Source organism: Acomys minous (assembly GCF_964271855.1).
Source record: "Acomys minous genome assembly, chromosome: 4".
NCBI classification, from domain to species: domain Eukaryota; kingdom Metazoa; phylum Chordata; class Mammalia; order Rodentia; family Muridae; genus Acomys; species Acomys minous.
In genome coordinates this window covers 95,509,907-95,529,062 of record NC_140486.1, presented here as the reverse complement: position 1 = coordinate 95,529,062, position 19,156 = coordinate 95,509,907, and the positions used below count along the sequence as shown (strand labels likewise).

Here is a 19,156-nt window from a genome sequence, read left to right as displayed (position 1 = left end):
TACAAAAAAAAAGGAAGAAAGAAAGAAAGAAAGAAAGAAAAAAAGAAAGAAAGAAAAGGTTTGTTTTTTCAGTATTTGCAGAGTCAACTTGGACTTGGTGCCCAAAACAAACTTCATCTGACTTCAGAAGGCAGTATCTAACCCTTCACCACCACTACGACCAATGTCACTGGGAGGAAAGAAAACAGAAAGACCAGTACCACCCTGCTACAGAAAATCCAATAAAGTGTGATGAACAAGGTTAAGGACTTATTAATACGATTCACCCAAATGCTTAGCCTGGGTTGTTCCTCTTCCCAGGAGGGGCCACTTACAGGCCCCGTTTTGAGGAGTCTAGTTTGGGCACAGATGTCTCAAATGCAAAAATGAATCAAGCATCCCTTGTCCTCAGCGTCTACTAGAGTTATACTTGACCTCATCGGGCAGCCCCAGGGCTTGGATAGTTGGGGGTATTTTCTTATTACCTACATCTAGGGAAGAGATGCCAGGCTTTTGAGGGAAACAAGAAGCAGACTAGCGCCAATCCCTCTGTTCTATTACTTTGGACCAGTGTTGGCATCTTACTTCCGGCTCACTATGTACAGGAAAGGCTTCTCAGAGCAGCATTGGTTCTTCCTGTTTGCAAAGTTACCAGCTCTTAACCTCAACTCATAAAACGGACCCACGACCAGCTTCCAAGGTAAGAGACAACCAGGGGCTTCCCCTGTCCCTCTGCACCATGAGCACCACCATCCAGATTTCAGGATGTCGGCCTCTGTATGAACACTCAGAACATGTTCCTCCTATCCACTCAACCAGATAGGACTCCCCAGATTGGCACTACCACGACTTATGTTCCATAAGCCAACTCACGAATCCCCAGTGGTGTTTGGAAGCTTTCCCAGTACGTCTTAAGGTAGGAAGAGGATTTCCAAGCCTCTCCGCCTTTCATTTTCTGCATCAGTTACTCCAGCTCATCACCATGTCCTTCCTAGTCCCTGACTCCATTCTCACTCCCTAAATGTGGAGAGAGGATAAAGGCCAATCTGAGGGTTTTCTCAGCTCCTCCCACATCACACACCCAGCCCTAACCCAGTGTGTGTTTCCTTCATTGTTGAGGAATACAACATCTCCCTTAGTCCTCGTCTTCCAGCCTTTTCCTACCTCCTAGAAAGTGCGCTTCATTGACCCTACCTGCCCATCTATGCCACATTTTCTGGAACTATGTACATGCAGATGCTGGGTGAATATAAGCTTCTCTTTTCTTAAAAACATAGTGTCTACCTGTGAGAAACCCTGACCGTCAGCAAAAGTGACTCAGTAATGTCAAAAACCCAGGGAGTCTACTTTTAAAAGATCTAGCTTTAAAATGTGCCTTAAGCTGGGCATGGTGGCACACATCTTTAATCTCAGCAGAAGCAAGCAGATCTCTATGAGTTCAAGGCCATCTTGGTCTACAAAGTGATTCCAAGGCAGCCTACATGGAGATACCTTGTCTCAAAAGACAAAACAAAAAAATCAATAATAATAATAATAATAATAATAATAATAATAATAATAATAACAACAATAACAATAATTACTTAAAATGAAAATAAATAAAACTGGGTATGATATATGCCTGTGATCCCAGCTCTCAAGAGGTAGAGACAGGAGGATCAAGAGCTTTGGGCTAGCCTGGGCTACATAATGCAAGCCTGTCTCAAAAAAGCAAAAAGCATGTAAAAATAGAGATAAATGTTCAGAATTAGATATTCATACTATTAATACACACAAAACTGGAAACTGCCTTAATATATAAAAATAGGTAAAGTCTTGGGTGATACTTATTAACCAATTTCAATAAAATAACAATTCTGATAATAAACTACAAAAACATGAAGTTGGATATATAACATTATAGCCAAGATGGATTATACTTGCAAAGAAATTATATGAAGGAAACACACTGAACTATTAATAGTGCTTGTCTTGGAATAGCAGAATTACAGATGATATTTTCCTCTTTGTACCTCACTAAGTTTTCTGAAATTCACATGTATGATACTGTAATTATAAAATATCCTAGAGGGTTCAATAAAAAAGCAGTCAGCATTCAATCCAAAGCCTAACACTGAGTGAATTTTGAGGTTCTCTCTCTCTCTCTCTGCCTCACAGCATGTCACCCTATCTAGAGCAGCATGTAGCAGTATTGAGTGGCTGGCAGTGGATGGAGGACAGTAGAAGCAGATATGATTGCTGGGGTAATGAAACTGTTTGGCACGGTATTATTATGGAAGAAACATGTCATTATAGATTTCTGAAAACCAATACAATGCCCAACACCAAAGTGGACCTTAATATAAGCTGTGCATTTAGGTGGCAATAAAGAATCAATAGGGAGTGTGGGTGAGCCAGACCCATCACTCTGCCATGAGGTGGTGTGAGCACTGTGATAACGCCTTCCTGCCTCCTCAGCCCTTGGTACCTGTGGTAATCAGTAGCACTGGTCCCAAGATCATGAGAGCTGGAGAGCTGTCCCTGCTCTTCTCCAGCTGTAGCACTCAGGAGGGTAAGCCCTGTACCTCTCTTGGGCAACACAGTAGAGCTGGCTCTGGTGATGTGGGTGTTAGTGAGCTGGCCCCAACTGCATGAAAGCAGCAGAGCTGACCATGCCCCCTGCCAGTGGCGGCAGTTGGTAGGATAGTTAGGGCAATGTTGGAGAGCTCAGTTTGCCCTAGTGGTGCAGTTTAGAGAAAGCCAGGGGATGACCAGCCCAGCTACCATCCAAGACCAGATCCAGGACTTTGAGTTGGCCAACCACAAAATCTACATCATCTATGAGCTTCTAGATCACATGAAAGGGCCAGTCCTAATGATCCAAAGTTGCAGGATCTCCATGACACAGGGAAACAATAGCATAGCCTGAATGAGTCCCAGTGAGGGTCCAATTTTGGTAATGGGACAGAAACCAGAGACCCCAAACCAGACCAATGGCTCCTTGCAATGAACATTTGAAAATGATTTGTAGTCAAAGGACTATACTGTGTGACACAGTGACACACAACAGCTTCCATGATGAGATGTTTTCTCTGCTTTGGGTTTTGTTTGCTCGCTTGCATGTTTGTTTTTATTTTGGGATGGAGGTTGCAAGAGTGCAGGGCAGATACAAGGGGACAGGGAGATGAGTGGGACTGGTTGTGGATGATGTAAAACTCAGAAAGAATAAATAAAACGTTGAAAAGAAGAATCCGTACAGTTCACCGACTGTAACAGGTGTGCCATCTGGCACAGAATGTTGATAATGAGGGAGGCCATGTATACTGGAGGATGCCTTTGTACAGTCTGCTCACCTGTGCTACAAACCTAAAAGGGCTGTAAAATATTGTATGTTTTAAAAGAGCAAGTTATATAGCAGGAATGAATGTCTCTTAGCCACATGGCTAAGATGTAAGCTGGACATGCATGCGTAAGGACGAAGACACCAACTAGGATGGCAGTGGCAGATGGGGAGGGGTGTTCTACAAAATCCATCATTATTGCCTTCTTAGCAGGAGAGAACCCTAATAATCATTCCTTTCTATTTCAAGGCAATGTTATGTAATTCCAGCAATGGCACGAAGCAGGAGACAGAGTAAGGAAATGTGCATGACTTTCATAAAAGCAGTGGTCCTACAACAACAAGCATCAGTGCAGTGGGTCATCAAACAATCTGAAGGGATGGAGCCCCATCACCAAGTTTTAGTGAAACAGCAAAACAGAACAGCGTATCTCAGGAAGGGTAAGGATTGCCCAGCTGTGTATACTCGTACTGGTAGGGACATAAATGAACTTCTTGCTGTTGGCTGTGGCTTTTAAAAAGGAGCCAACGGATGAGGAGGCAGACAAGAACACCGAGTCCATTGGTGAGGTCATTCATGTGGTACAAATGCAAAACAAATGTTTAAGCATGAGGCTGATCAGTAAGGAGATGTTAACAGAAAAGCAACTTTTTATTTACTGCTAATATTTAACTCTTAGAGACTGTAGAGTACCAGGAAAATTACATATAGAATTTTTTCTCAAAGTGTTGGACATGAGACTAAGCAGGTCGAACCACTGCATTTTGAGAAGGGCCATAAAGACAGATGGCCAAGGCCCCTTTTGACAAACAGAGGGACTTCCTTTAAATGAAAAAAAAATGCTCGATTCTCTTTCTTAATACTGACAAATTAAATAAACAAGCAACCTGGAGAAAAAAATCTATCCTTTAGTCACTGGTGTTAGTTCAAAAACCCTCCACCTGGCCGCTAGCACTCTTCCCTCATTCCAAGAGTAAGCAGGGACCGTCTCCAGGGAAATAATCGCATCAACCACTAAAGTAATTGCATTTCGGAAAGACCTGTCAGCACAGATCATTAATTCATTTGGCTAGTATTTACCAGCGCCTATGATGTGCGGTTCTAAACACACAGATGGACACTGTATCCCGTACCTTGAGGAGCTTATAATGGCAGTAAGGAATCCAAAGAAACTTCAGGGTGAGCATTGAATTAAGCACTGACTTTTATTGCTTCTCCCTCCCAATACGCCACTAAATGGACAGTAGCAGGAGTTTCAAAAGTGTGCCAAACCCCAAAGACTAAGAGACAGATGGGGAGATAATAGCAGCCTAGAGGTTTCAACCAATCTTTGAAATATGGAAAGGAGACAGAAATGTGACCTATGTGGCATATTTAGCAAAATGGGGAAGGCCAGATACCAAGCAAGGTTCTGAATACAGGGAAGGTGGCTGAAAGTTTTCCTGTGGAGGGTTGGCATTAAGTACCTACAGCATTTCTAGGGAGTACAGCTACACACACACACACACACACACACACACACACACACACACACACACACACACACCACAATATAGCCCCATTGTGTTATTTAAAGATACAGAAGTTTAGCAAAAGCCATGCCACTGGAGTATCTCTTGGTACAGCTTCATCACAAACTCACTGTACCATGATGTAGCCATAACTAGGACATTATGAGGCAACAGCAGTATTTTAGCTTCATTATAGTCTTGGTACCATTGTCCATTGTCAATTGAAACATTGGCATGTAGCATACTGCGGGGGGGGGGGGGTGGCAGGGGGCACAGTACCATTCAGGAGGCTTTCACAAACCCCTGAGGCTCTTAGACATTTATGGAACTCTCCTAGAACTTAAGTGGAAGTCAGAGGCAGCAAATCTGTGGATCTTCCTGTAAGAGAGGAGAGTATTTCTAGCCTCCACCCATATCTTTGCATTGTGATAGATAGAGCCCATCTTTCCATTCAGGAGTATGTCTGATTCCACCTCTGTCCTCTGAACTGCCTATGAACATCTTAGTATTCCACAGTTGAGAAGCCTCTAATGAGAAAGACACAGAAGGAGCCTGGAGGGATGGTTTAGCAGTTAAGAGCACTTGTTCTTCCAGAGGACCCAGGTTCAATTCTCTGCACACACATGGCAGCTCACAACTATCTGTAACTCCAACCCCAACTGTCTTCTGGCCTGTCCTTGCAACAGGCACACACAGGGTGCACACACAGGTAAACACTCATCCGCATGAAATAAAAGTGAATGAATGAATGAATGAATCTTTATAACAGAGACAAAAAAGATCAAATAGAATAAAAAGAAGACATCGGGCACTGGGAACAGTAACAGTAGAGAGAAGAATAAATTATCACACTCCCCACCCCCCTGCACACACACTATGCTCAGAGTTACAAGAAGATAGTGTTCCTGTGCGAAGAGAACAAGAACAGAGCTCTACGCTTTAATAGAAGAGATAAGAACATCAAGAAATCGTTTGCGCTTCTCCCCAGAAATAAAGGGATGAGATTTCAGATTAGTGACGATAACCAAGTGTACTGTGTGACAGATTTTAAAAGCACAACAGCACAAAATATCAGAGCAATCAAGACAAAGTGAGTAGTAGCCTGAGGATTCCAGGGAGACAAGAGGTTCCCATGAAAAGGAGCAGAAATCACAGTACGCCTCAGACTCTTAAAGTCACAGTGCTGAGGCTGGGAGACAGGAAGACGTCTGCATCCCCACAAACTATCAGTCAATCGAGGGAAAGAGCTAAAGACTCATTTGATACTTGTGTGTAGATAAAGACTAAATCATACTAAACAAAGATGAAAAGGAAAAGCTGTCTAGGGAGACAAAGAAGAGCAAAGGGAAGGAGGAGGGGGAGAAAAAAAGAGAACGAAGAAGAACGAGGAAGAATGAGCTCAACACATAATATATGCATGTCTGAAAGCCTACAGTGAAACTGCTGTAGTGTGGTTTAGAAACCTCTGGAGGATGGCCCTTGGGAAATAGGAGGCACGAAACGCAGTCAGCTGTGTTCTCTACAACACAGAGAATGGGAGTCAAAGGGTATTGAAAGGAAGGGCTAGAGTGATGTGACACACCTTGCCACTGTATGTGGAGGGGCTGGGGAGGAGGGGTGTCCATTGTATGTGTGTGGGGGTGGGTTTATAAGTCATTTTATTTATTGGTAGAGTTGGAGAAATGATTGACATCTAAAAGATCCGCTTGGTGATACAATGGAGAAAAACTACGGATAGAGTCGAAAGTCAGCAGGCAGGGAAAATGATAAGCCCTAGAGAAAGGGGAAATATAATGTAAGAAAGAAATCATACTCATGGTTTTAAAGCTGTTTTGAGGATAGGAGTTGGGGGGGGGGGCGAGGAGAAGAGAAAAGAGGGGAGGAGATAGGAGGAGAGAAAAAGGAGGGGGACAAAGCGTGTGCGCGTGCTTTGCACACATCCACATGCTATGCTTCTGTGGGTGGGGGTGCGGGGAGCAGAAGAGCAAGGAATGCTCAGAGGTGCAGCTAACATGACAGGAAGCCAGGAGGAAATGGAAAGCGATCCGCACAGCATACTTATAGGAACACGGAGGAAAACCACAATATAGGATGCTGGAATTATTGAACATAGTCACCTCTCGGAGAAAAGCTTGAGGAGAGGAGAGAAGGCTCTGCCTTCATTAGAGATTGTTTTACTGGTGATCAAAATATAGCCTATGAAATTGCTTCATTCAAAAATATGAGCTCTTCACACACATACACACACACACACACACACACACACAGAGAGAGAGAGAGAGAGAGAGAGAGAGAGAGGAGAGAGAGAGAGAGAGAGAGAGAGAGAGAGAGAGAGAGAGAGAGAGAAATTATTTTACTGTAGGTGACTTTGGAAACGTCTGTGTGCCAGCCTGTATATATCTTGGATTAAAAAAACAAAAAGTGGGGGCTGGAAAGAGATGGTATACACAAGGTGCACAGACATGCATACAGGTGATATGCCCATTCACATAAAATAAATCATTAAAACATTAAAGCAAATAAGTAAAAGCAATTTAAAAAGTCATAGCCAACATACATACCAGGATGCTCCCATCTCTTTCTGATGTTAAACACAAACATTTAGAAGGAAAATCCTTAAACACATTGATTGCTCGAGACTGTTCATTGTAAGCTATTAATTCACTTATCTGATGTAGTTTTTATCTTCAGCCAGTTCATAGAGCAAGGAAACTGTTACTTTACTAGTTTCCATATATTGGGGGGGGGGGGTGTATTTAATGTAGGTCCTGATTTACTTCAAGGCATATAAGATTTTTTACCTGATTTTTTTCCAGATTAAATAAAGTGTAAGTGGCAAAAGCACTTTGTGTGTATGTGAGGAAATTCATGTGTGTGTGTGTGTGTGTGTGTGTGTGTGTGTGTGTGTGTGTGTGAGAGAGAGAGAGAGAGAGAGACAGACAGACAGACAGACAGACAGAGACACACAGAGAGACAGAGAGAGAGAGAGAGAGAGAGAGAGAGAGAGAGAGAGAGAGAGCGCATTTGCTATCTATCCACTTAGTCAATTTCAAGCCTTGGATCTCAGAATCTACCCATTCCCACTGAAAGCCCCTTTCCCTTGTACCACATACAATTTTTAAGAAGAAAAGATTGATGAGAGGCTTGTTAATGCTGAGCCCACCCTTTATTTTCAAATCACTTTTTATTTTAAATCACTATAAATCCTCTGCCACCCCTCATCTTGAAGTAATCTCACCACTTATTCATCTTTTCCAATCATAAATTTCTTAATCCCTTTATCATTTTGCATATTTGTTATTGAACAATGCCTAACTCTACTTGTGGTTCAAACTGAACTCAAATACTGGAGCAAATGTTAAATATGAGAAAATGGCAGCTAGGCCTGCAAACATTCACACTTGAAAGTTACTTTATGGTCCGGCTCAATGACTTGACAGGAAAGGTCAATCCCCAGAAGTTAGAAAAAGCCAGATGTGGCAAATGCACCTTTTACCACAGCTCCCTGTGATGAAGTGGGAAGTAGAGACAGAACAATCACCAGGATGCTCACAGGCCACTTATCCTGAAGTACACATCACGACAGACAGAGACACTGCCTCAACAAGATGGAAAGAGAGAAGCAACTCATGAAAGTTATCATCTGACTTCTACATACATGTAGTGGCACATACATGCCCATGCATGCAGTGACACACACATCCCCACACATGTAGTGGCACAGACATGCCCATACATGCAGTGGCACATACATCCCCACACTCACAAGCAAAACACCTACTTCCCCATTCACACTTTAATAATGATAATAATAATGCAAGACTTTTTAAAAATAAAATTACTTTGAGTTTTCTCTAAAGACTGAGAACACTATGGCTTGGTTTGGGTGGTGGTTTTTCTGTTTGTTTTGCGTTTTTTTCTCCCCTGCAACTGTTCTCCTATAAAGTCCCAGGTTTTAGTGGGCATCATAAACTTAATACCACGATGAGTTTTCTCCAGGTGCAGTAAAGTGAACTCACATGTATTTGTCACCTCTCCCTGTCTCCCTGGTGTGACAGTTCTGGAAGTGTAAGAGTTTTTGCAAACTCACAGATCTGGCCGTTCTCTTCCTGCTACATCAACCATAAAGATGCATACAGAACTGGCCAGAACACTCTTGGGATTAAAGTGCATTCACATGCAGGAGTGAGCCAGTAATAACAATCCCCATGTCCTTCAGTCCACCCTGAAAGCCATGAGACTACCCTTCCAGGCTGCACCTCTTTGCTTAAGGGACTTTTTTTTTAATTTATTCATATTACATCTCAATAGTTAGCCCATCCCTTGTATCTTCCCATTCCTCCCTCCCTCCAGCTTCCCCCATACTCCCTTCTCCTATGTCTGTGACTGAGGAGGACCTCCTCCCCCTGTATATGCTCATAGGGTATCGAGTCTCCTCTTGGTGACCTGTTATTCTTCCTCTTGAGTGCCACCAGACCTCCCCATCAAGGGGACATGGTCCAAAATGGGGCACCAGAGTTTGAATGAAAGTCAGACCTCCCTCTCCACTCAATGGTAGAGAATGTCCTGTCCAACGGCTAGGTCTGGGTAGGGGTTCGAAGTTTACTGCCTATATTTTCCTTGGTTGGTGCCATAGTTTGAGCAAGACCCCAGGACCCAGATCTACCCATCATAATGTTCTTCTTGTAGGTTTCCAGGACCCTCTGGATCCTTCTATTTCCCCATTCTCTCATGCTTCTCTCACCTAAAGTCTCAGTAGGATGTCCTCTCCTCTGACCCACTTTCCTGGTAAGTAAGGTCATTCATGGGACATGCCACTTGGGCTAGTGTGCAGATATAAGTGAGTATAGACCATTTGTCTCTTTTTGCTTCTGGGTGAACTGACTCATTATGACAATTTCTAATTCAATCCATTTGTCCACAAATTTCAGGAATTCCTTGTTTTTAATAGCTGAATAGTATTCCATAGTGTAAATGTACCACAGTTGCTTTATCCATTCTTCTACTGAGGAATACTTAGGCTGTTTCCATGTTCTGGCTATTCCATGTTCTGAATAAGGCAGTTATGAACATGGTTGAGCATATGTCCAAAGGGACGTTTTTATCCCAGTGGAAGGGAAGTCTATCAAGATGAAGTGTAGCTATCATTATAAATAGTCATCTTTTCCAGCCTGGTACATTCAGTTTCTCAAATGGCTCCAGCCACTTTTCCCTCCCTTAAAAGAGTCATCTGATGAGCTTCACATGACCTATCCTTATTAGAGATTTTACCAGCATGCTCTAGGTACAAATCAGATTCCCCAGACTGTTTTCCCAGGCATCATTCATATACATCCTTAAAGTGGAAGTTTATCGACAATCTGTCAGGCTTCTCACTCATTTGGCTTTTGAAATAAACATGCTGTTCCCCACCATTGAGCATTTTAGTTCTTGTGGATTTATTACATGCCATCCAAGCAAGATTACGTGACTCAACTGCTTCTCCTGATTTGACCCAAGATATGCTATGTATTTATGAGCAGGCTAAACTAGAGTTGGCTCATGCACTTATTAAAAGGCCAGTTTAAGTTGGGTTCAGGACATGCTAGGCATTTATCAACAAGTAGAGCCACATCCTTGGCCAGGGTGGGGCAGCAGACAGAGAAATCAGTTGGCTTACTCAGTGAAGAGATTTTTCGAATTAGTACCTTGACTCTGTCCTGCCCAAGTTAAGTAAATGCAGAAAACTCCCTGACTTTTGTGCCTGTTGGTCTCGAACTATTCAAGCAGTGATGCTGAGAAGATGAAAGGACACCTTACGTCTCAGCTGCTTAGTACAGAGTCACACACACACACACACACACGCACACACATACAGAGCAAGTTCACCACATACTTGCCATACCTGATAAATAACTCCCCTAGGGGTTGCTTCCTCTCATTTACATTCCCTGAGGTCAACAAGAATATTCTCTTCCTCCCTCCTCCTCTACTTCACTAACCCATGGATTTTCACTATTAGGTTTCCATATTCTGATCAACAGTACCCTACAAAACTCCTACCTTGAAGCCGCCAGTGTGACTGACGATACTTGGACACAGGGCCTTTAAGGAGGTGATTAAGTTACATAAAGTGTTATGATAAATTATGACTAGTGTTTTTATGAGAAGAGCAAGATACACCAGAGACATCCTTGGCCTAGCTTCTCCACTCCAACACGCGTGTGCAGAGGAAACTCCACGTGAGGACAAACTGCACTGAGGCACCATCTGCAAGTTAAGTAGTTGCCCACCCTGCCTTCACTTTGGTCTTGACCTTCTAGCCTGTGAAACTGTAAAAAAAAAAAAACCAAACTTCTGTTGTTTACCCTGAGAAAGGGAGAGAGAGAAACCCTGGCCCCCATTTCTTGGGTATCCAGAAAGCTACTGGGCTGATTCTTTGGGTCAGAACGAACCGTTTACTACCTAGCTGACCTGCTGCCACGTCTCCTTCATCACCTCAGTCTCAGGAGTCATCATTCCAATGCGTAAATAGTGAGTTTACCCAGAAACAGCACAAGCCTACAGACCCATCACTTTGAGTTTCTTTCTTTGGCCCATTGATCAACGGCCTTCTATGAATCCAGTCATTTTCTCCCAGTTCCCTACAAGGTATTTACCATTCATTCCCTTCGGTTTGTTTCTCTTTAGGTGTTTTCCTCTGTTTCTCGTATCATTTCTCTATAACTAAGAGCAGTTGTTTCTGGGTTGTAGCTTATATTTTCCCTGCTATTTCTTTCCTGGAACTGTGCCCCTTGTTTATGGTGAATCATTTACTCTTTCCCACCAACAGTGGGTTAAAAGCAACCAGCAGACAGGTAAGGCATTCAAGGGAGTGCCAGCCCCCAACACTAACCTCTAGTCATTGTCTATGAAACAGGAGAGTAAGTCCCATGCTCACATACCTTCCATGGGCTGGGCAGAGGCTAGTGCCATATCAAATGTGAGCAAAGGTTCAGTGTCATAAACAGGAGGTGAAAACGACAGTGGCCAACTCTCAATCACAAGCCCCAGAGAAAAAAAGGCAGCTGCTCCAGAAGCCGCAGTCCTGTGTTACCAAGAAGCACATGACAATTACTATTACCAAGCCTTTGAGAAGCCTGACAACTGGTTAATGTTGGTAACCAGTTATCAAAGCAAAAAGACACTGATGATGCTAAATAAACCTCACTGTGCATGACCTCTGAGCTGCCTTTGCCTGTAGGTCTCAATTTAAGATGCTGAATAAGATGATGACCGAGGGCGGGCAAGATATCTCAGAGAGTAAAGTGGTTACTGTGCCAACATGAGGACCTGAGTTCAAATCCCCATGGCCCTTGTAATGTTGGATGCAACAGTGCCCCCTAACATGAGACTGGAGGCAGAGACAGGAGAATCCTGCAGAAGTTTACCAGCCAACTAGCCTGACCTACAGAGTGACAAACAATAGACCGAGCGTCAAAGAAGGTGGTAAGTGAGAATTGACATCAGAGGTTGTCACGTGATCGCCACACACATGCATAGCACATGAACACCCACACTAGCATATGCACACATGTGCATATACATACAAACATTTTCTTAAGTTGCTGACTTAAGGGGTCCTCACTGCCATCATAATAGCTTCACTCGAATCAAAAGATTTTGCTTTTGTGATTTTCAAGTTGCTCATTTGAAGAAGCTCTCCTCTGGCTCCAAAATCCCATTTCCCCATCTCAATTTAATATTATTGTCAAATCAGTTCTGGGACCGAGTCCTTCTACTAATATTTACTCAACAAACTTTGTAGATTCTTTCTTCTCAATAAGAGGAATTCAAACCGAGGTTCTGTTTCAATGTAAAGAGATTTTTAAAAAAATGTACAAGGATGAACTGAATATCAGAATCTCATTTTTGGCCTCTTCGTGTTGGCCTTTGTCGTGAAATAAGATGCAGAGAGGCAACCACACTGGCTAAGCAGTCGAAGCGTTTCCAGTCCTTGCACACCATCTGGTGGCAGAGCTCTCTGCTTGTGCCAAGACAGGCTCAGTGACGGAAGCAACTTAAGTAGCGTGAGGAGGAAGAAAGATGGAGATTATAATGAGAGGCATGCTGGGTGGGGACGCGAGGGTACAAAGGTGGACGTTAGCATGTGGTGGGTGTATGTCAGCTATGAGTAAATAGGCAAACTAAAAGGCTGGCCACCAAGAATCACCTAAGGGTCATTTGTGTCAAACTTTAAAGTTCTCTTTGCAAAGAAAATGTCTCATAAGAGTGTTAATCATTTGCCTTTATGGCACAATGACATTTACCGAAAAAGAGGAACAAAGAAAAAAAAAAAAAAAAGAAAGAAAGTAAGTTAGGATAGGTGGGCACTTTCTTAAATGAGAAGCCTCAAAAATCACACACACACACACACACACACACACACACACACACACACACACACACACAAAGAGGTAGAGAAGATAAATAAATGTGAGAGAGGGAGGAGAGAGAGAGAGAGAGAGAGAGAGAGAGAGAGAGAGAGAGAGAGAGAGATTGCAAGACTGCTTTGGCCAGGCACAGTAGTGGATACCTATAATCCTACTACTTTAGAGTAGAAGCAGGAGTTCAAGTCCAGTGTAAGCTATATGAAACCCTGTCTCAAAAACAATAAAAATTCTTTTTACTACATTAATGCCAGACAGTGTTAATAGAATAAGAGCCATCAGCCTCCAAGGAAAGGAAGGAGGGAGGGAAGAAGGAAGGAAGGAAGGAAGGAAGGAAGGAAGGAAGGAAGGAAGGAAAAAGGGAAGGAAGGAAGGATGCAAGCAAGCAAGCAAGGAGAATTTATATAAAAAGACGGGACAGCAAGCCTGCAGTGGGTGGAATTATGTCACCCAGAAGTTCACACATTGACATTCTAAACTTGAGACCTTCACTATTTTATCTTATGTAGAAACAGATTTGCTGCCAAGAAAAGTCACTTAAAATGAAGCCATGCCAATAAAACTGTGGACCACGACCATCCAGCTTGATCGGTGGACTCATAAGATCTAGTAGTTCGGACTGAGCAACACATTTGCACAGTCATGTGAAGATAAAGGCAGAGACTGTGGCGATACAAAAGGTTGTCAGCAAATCATAAGGACCTGGGACAAGGGCACAGCAGTTTCTCTCAGGTCCCAGAAGGACCCTGACCAGGCCTTATCGTGGGCTTCCAGCCTGCTCCTCAATCACCTGACTTATGTTTCTTGGCTTCAGCAGCCTAGCAGGCTAATCAAAGTCTGTCTCTCACTTTGAATTTTACAACTTTTTTTTTTTTCTGTTTTAAAAAGTATCGTCAGGCATTGGTAACCTTCAAAGCACTTGGGAGACAGAGGCAGGCAGTTTGAGGCCAGCCTAGTCTACAGAGTGAGTTCCAGGACAGTACACAGAGAAACCCTGTCTTGAGAAAAGGAATTTAAAAATATATCATCATTTTCTAGTTTGTTATAAAGTCAACATCATAAAGATGAATCAACCATATTCCTGGGATAAAATCAACAGATTGCCTTCAACTTAGCAAATACTTTTTTCTACCAGACTGACATATTTTTAAATGAAATAACCACTCATTTCCTAGACTCACAAAATGACAAGAACATGTATTAGAAAGGGTAAAACATCTGATTTGATACAAACCATTGCCTCTTAAAACTTAAGACGTTCCCTCATGAACATGAGTGTAAAGATCATCAACAAAATACTAGCAAAGGAAATCCAATACAAGTAAAATTATAGCCATGAATAAGTGAGATTTATTCTAAGAATGCAAGCTTGGCTTAATATATTTTAATTTTTTTCATGTACATTGGTGTTTTGTCTGCACATTTGTCTCTGAGAGGGTGTCAGATCCCAGATACAGACAGCTGTGAGCTGCCATGTGGGTGCTGAGAACCAAACCCTGGCCCTTTGGAAGAACAACCAGTGCTTTTAACCACTGAGCCATCTCTCTAGCAGCAAGCTTAATATTTTTAATTCAGTGCATCCATCACATCAACGGGCCACAAAATTTAAAAAAAAGAAAAGGAAAAAGCATTATCATATCAATAGGCCCTGTAACGCGCTTGACAAAGTCCAGCAGCCACACACATGAATGCTTAGCACATTGAGAATGGAAGGTCATGTTCTCAATCTGATAAAGACCCTGAACGGAACACTACAGCTCACATCACACTACAGTCAGAAACCAGCCCTTTGCTCTTGATGTGGGAGCCTGGCAAGAATGGCCATCACCACTCCTTTTCACTACTTACTGTGTTAGCTAAAATGCCTAACTGATGCAATAAGACAAAAAAGGGAACTTTAAGATATACATATAAAAAGAAGAAAAGTAGAGAAAGTTGGAACCAGAGAACTTATGACCATACCCTAGATGGTATAGCAATAAACAGTAAAGTGAGAGACCTGTGTATTCTGGGCCCAAGAATCTTTACAACACCAATATTTCTTGTCCAAAAAAAAGGTAAAGGCTATTATTATTCCTCACTTCTTGTGTATATAAATAATTGTAGCCGTGTAAGTCTTTTGTTAAGATCAGAGACCTACATTGGTGTTTATAATTGACATGTCTGGGGGATATGCCAGATACTATGTTAAACATTTCACATGTAATATCTTATTTCATATGACTCAAAACTGAAAGATGTTGGTATTATTACCCAATTTAATTGAAAAGAAACCGGGAACCATCAAAAGCTGAGTGTGTTATTTCACTTAGTTAACAATAATTAACTCTAAGACTCTCAAGCTGCCCTTTATATCCAGAGCCCGTTTTCTAAAACACCTCTATGGTGGTCCCTGAGGTATGAGCAAAAATCCATGCACTGGCACCAATCAGACCAGTCTTGCCCATTTCTAAAGCCAATGTGTTTTATAAAGTTAATCTTTAAAACATGAGCATGACTCTCAAACCTCCCTCTGCTCTGCTTAGGACCAGAGATGTCTAGGGTGACTATGGAAGCAAGCAGGGGAGGCCAAGAGACCTCACAGGGGCTAAAGAGATTACAGAGATTAACAAAACCTGAAGACACAGTGACACCGGCCCTGCAACATCTCAAGTCACAGTTACTGCACACACCTCAGAAGAGACAATGAAATGGGCAGGGACACGCCAAACATAATCTCTGGAACAACTTTTTTGCTAGCAGAAAAAGATGTGTTTAGTCATCTACAATTGGCTACGTCCAACATAGTCCTTATTTCTTCTCACACAAATGAGAAGAGGAGTGTGAACTTGAGAAAAACCATCACATGAACCTCTCTACCGAAGTCCTCTAATGCTACTGAAAAGGGAAGTCACCACTTCCTTTGCGATTCTAAGATACGACAACACAACAGGCTTTATCAGTAGGGGAGTGAGTGTCTGCCCTAACAGAATTGGGGCTGGGAGACAGCATCAAAGAAGAGGAAGAAAGTGGGCTTCTTTTCTTACGGAAAAAGGCTTTTCAGTTTTCCTCTTTCCTTCTTTCTTCCATGTGTTTGTTCAGCAAGTATTTGCCGAATGTCTGCCACACACTGGGCACTGTGCCATGCGATGAGCGTAGTACTGAAAACAGGAGGAACGAGGCTCTACTCCCAGCAGGCGTTCCGACGGGCAGAGGTAAAGTGTTCAGTGGTCTGAATCACATGCAAGCATCATATGTCAAAGCCGCAGCGCAAGGAGCTATTGCAGAAGAATGTGAGCATGTCTGAAAAATGAGGCGACTCACAAGGAAGTAAGTGACAGCCAGACCTGATAATGTCAGTCCTAGCTTAGGTGAGAAGCGAGTAACCTCAAACACAGCTTGGGAAACACAGCAAGTAAGTGACGTTCAATCAAAGACCTGAGAGATGGAAAGGAAGTGGGTATAAAGACTAAGTAAGAATGACCAAAGGAAACAGAGGACAAGAGAGACAGGAAGAGAGGGCGTACACATGCCTTTAAAGAACTGGGTAGAGCACGTGTCCGGCAGAGGAGAGGTCAGCGGCTGACTCCACAAGGGCCTTGTCAGTAAGCGGTTTGGGCTTAGGCTCGATCAGGACAGCAACTGAGAAGTACAAGACTGGAGAAACACAGGCAGGAGCCAGCGAGGGTAGCTTCTATCAGCAGGCAAAGCACTGTGCGGATTCTCAGCGGCAGAGCAGTGGGGCTTGGTTGGTTGGTGAGCATGGAGAGTCCCAAGCATGGGGGCAAAGTTTCCGAGTCAGGAAACCAGGAGAGCGAGTGACAAATCAAAGGGAAGGAACAGACGTGATGACTGACGGGCTTAGGGAGCCAAGCAGGTAATGTTTCAAAATCCTTTGGGATGTGAAGACTGTCTTCCAGCAAAGGCTTAGCATAGGAAGCTGACAAACTCCTCTGAATTCATTTGCTCTAACGTCCATATTTTATAAGTGTGTAAACTGAGATATGTAAAAGGGAAAAAAATTAGATGCAGGGTCTAGGCATTCTTACCCACCACACCCCGCCTCTCAAGGACAAGTTGAAGTTCTTACTGCCTCCTACCATCCTGCTAGAGCAAATCTGCTCAAATTCGTGAGAACTAGGGCACCCTGTACTGTTTGTACATACCTTTAACATTTTAAATTTCCCAAGGGAGAGCCATTTCCAAATTTCCAAGAAAAATAAAATAAAATACTGTGTTAGGTTAAGGGCATCTCAGTCGTTTCCAAGAAACAAATCTAATCAGACGTGTTTAAATTCCTTCAACTGTGTGGGAAAATTAATGATATTTGCCAGGTGTATTTCAACAAGTTGAGTTGCCTGCAGATTTGTTGGGTTTTGTTTTGTTTTGTTTTGTTTTGTTTTTGAGACAAGGTTTCTCTGTGTAGCCTTGGCTGTCCTGGACTCACTTTGTAGACCAGGCTGGCCTTAAACTCACAGAGATCCGCCTGAGTCTGCCTCCCCAAGTGCTGGGATGACAGACGAGCACCATCACGCCCAGTGAGCTGCCTTCAGATTGTGCCCTTCAGGTTTCCAGCCTCTGTGAGCTGTCATGTGTGTTGGCGTAGGCTTTTGGTGATGCAGCTGTATTTGAGTCATTTCTGCTCCCTTACCCATAATCTCATAAATAACCCTCATAAGCTCATTCATTCATACATACATACACACACACACACACACACACACACACACACACACACACACACACATACACACACAGCTGTAATTTCTATTGTTAGGTCGGATGTGGTACTGCATTAAAAAAATAGCAACACTTCAGTGTTATAAACCTCACAAACCTCAAATGCAGCAAAGGCTGATCTTCTAGAAGTTGCTCTTTAGGTCCTCTCAGACATGTTCACCCACACTGTGAAATTAATTGTGAACAGTTCATTCGGTGCCTTTGGAAGAAACATTTGTTCTGAGGTTTTGCTTTGCTGCTTTGGTTTTTGGTTTTTGGTTTTTGAAGATAGGCTCTCTGGTGCACACCTCAGGTTGACTCTACATCCCCAAAACTAGACTAATAAGTGTTCATCATTTCATCCAATTTTTGTGAAATTTTTATTCCATTCCACCATTCACAGTTCTTTAAAAAAAAAAAAAAAAGGCATCTGGTCCAGGCCTGACGGTGCACTCCAGTAGTGCTAACACCAAAAAGGCAGAAGCAGGAAGATGGCAGCAAGTTAAAATCAGACCTGGAGGGTGCAGGCCTGTAGACACAGCTAATAAGAAAGCTGAGGCAGAAGGTTGGCCACATCGGAAGCAATGATTTTTCACCATAGACCTAAAGGATGAGGATGCTTAGTTAAAGGTGAGTGTGCAGGGCTAAGCCAGAATGATCAGATCTGGGACAGCCAGTGCTACATAGTGAGACACTGTCTCAAGAAACAAAAACGACCAAACCAACAACAGCCAAAAAGAAGCATCGTTCTAGAATAAATGTAGTTCAGGAATATTCTCTTGAATTACCAAACATTTTTTGCATATGAAACCGAAATAGCTAGATAAGCAGTTATATTTAGGAGCCAAAGTAAGAGACCATCCCTTTTAATATAGTCTGCTTATCTATAGTTAAATTAAAACATTTCCACCAACATAAGTTTGAATATTGGTTGTTTGCGCAGACCAACCTTCTTCTGTGACTGTCTAACCACACTTGGAAGAAATTTCAAACTGCTATGATGTCCTAGGCAAGCGGTCATCTCAGCCCTGGCCACTGAGAAACACACATTTCCTTATAACTCACAGATACTCAATAAGGACAACCTACCCCAAGATCTTCCCCGCTCGACCATTCATTTATAGCTCCAATCTTTACAAATTTAAAGATTAGTTTAAAATCAAATACAGCCAATTCATCTTTTATTTGTATCCAAGGCACGTCAAGAACATCTAACTAAAATGGCACACAAAATTAGATG

General features: G+C 42.6%; 1 protein-coding gene across 4 annotated transcripts in view; it reads right to left on the bottom strand.

Moving 5' to 3' along the window:
- AP1S3 (adaptor related protein complex 1 subunit sigma 3) overlaps positions 1-19,156 on the bottom strand; it is a 68,233-nt gene that overhangs the window by 23,895 nt on the left and 25,182 nt on the right. The gene's annotated exons all lie outside the window — the stretch shown is intronic.